The sequence below is a fragment of the Canis aureus genome, chromosome 5 (assembly GCF_053574225.1).
Source record: "Canis aureus isolate CA01 chromosome 5, VMU_Caureus_v.1.0, whole genome shotgun sequence".
In the NCBI taxonomy this organism is placed as follows: Eukaryota; Metazoa; Chordata; class Mammalia; order Carnivora; family Canidae; genus Canis; species Canis aureus.
Window position 1 is genome coordinate 30,287,834 of NC_135615.1, and position 1,635 is coordinate 30,289,468.

Genomic DNA, 1,635 nt, shown 5'->3' on the forward strand with positions numbered 1-1,635 from the left:
CTAGCATAAACAATATATAATTCTTACAACTTAACAAGAAAAAGATAATCTAATTTTAAAACGGGCCAAGGAAAAATAAATAATTAATTAATTAAAAATTTTAGGGATCCCTGGGTGGCGCAGCGGTTTGGCGCCTGCCTTTGGCCCAGGGCGCAATCCTGGAGACCCGGGATCGAATCCCACGTCAGGCTCCCGGTGCATGGAGCCTGCTTCTCCCTCTGCCTATGTCTCTGCCTCTCTCTCTCTGTGTGTGACTATCATAAATAAATAAAAATTTTAAAAAAAAATTTAAAATAAAATTTTAAAAAATGGGCCAAGGATGTAAATGGATAGTTTTCTAAAGTAGATATATACAAAGAGTCCACAAGCACATGAAAAGATGCTCAATCATTCAGGAAATGTAAATAAAACCACAATGAGCTGCTACTTCACACCCCCTGGGATGGCTGAAATTAAAAAGGTGGACAATCACAAGTGTTGTCAAGGATGTAGAGAAATTAGAACCACCATAGACTGCCAATAGGGATGTAAGATGTGCAATGACTTTGAAAAACAGTTTGGCAGTTAAATGTTAAACATATAGTTCCCAGATAAATTAGCAGCTCCTCTCTAGGTATCTACCCAAGAGAAATGAAAACATATGGCCACATAAAGATTTGTACGTAAAGCTTCACTGCAACATTTGCCTAAAAGTATAAGCAATCCAATTGCTCATCAAATGATGAATGAATATATAAATGTGGTATATCCATACAACAGAATACTATTCAGCAATAAAAAGGAGTGAAGTGCTGATATATGCTACAATATGGTTAAAACCCAAAAAAACTATCCTAAGGGCTGTGTCCCTCACCCCCAGCTCCAGGGGTTGTGAGCTATGACCATTAAGCATAGGCCCGCTGGGGAAGTGCCTGGAGTCGTGGTAGGAGCAGTGGTGACTAGCGGCAGGCATCCTCACTGCGTCTTCCTGGGGAAGAAATAAAGGTCAAATGGAGCCAGCAGGTTCCAACTTCTCTAGGGCCATTTGTGTTCAGTAAGTAGGAAAGAATGAGCTCAGTGCTCAAAGGAGAACCAGAAAAGAAGCAGCTCTTGACCTGAAAAATGTTTGCTTTGCCTCAGTTGTGAATTCTTTTATTGAGAAAGAATTACCAGCATGTCCCTATATTCATGAAAGGAGAGGTGGGTGTGACTCCAGAACCACAGAAGGCAGAGCCTGAAAAAAATGAAAGCTGAAACCAGGAAGAGTCTCCTCCACTGGACCAGCCTTTCCAGGTACCATGTTGCTTAAGGGAACAAGGTTCTGACCCATTTAAAGAAGATGTGGACCATCTGGCAGGATACAAGGGGAACAAGAAGATAACCTGATTTATTTAAAGAAGACAAAATAAGGTCCAACTAGAGAATGAAAAGAACCTACATTTCAGAGCAACTCCATTGTATGTAATAAGTTCCATGGGATTGCCAGCTGTTTGCCACCTCTTTATATACCCACCACCCTTTCAGCCTGTACTTGAGGGACATTTTCTGGCATTAGGTCATGAGTTGCATTTCAGACTCAGAAAATGTGATAAACGGTGACATCGTGGTAATTCCATACTTCTCTATTATACTTACTATGCAGCTGGTCGCAGCGGC

General features: G+C 41.0%; 1 pseudogene; it reads left to right on the top strand.

The window, feature by feature from the left end:
* The first annotated feature begins 877 nt into the window (after positions 1-877).
* On the top strand, positions 878-1,365 carry LOC144313259 (nucleotide triphosphate diphosphatase NUDT15 pseudogene; annotated as a pseudogene).
* Positions 1,366-1,635: the final 270 nt, after the last annotated feature.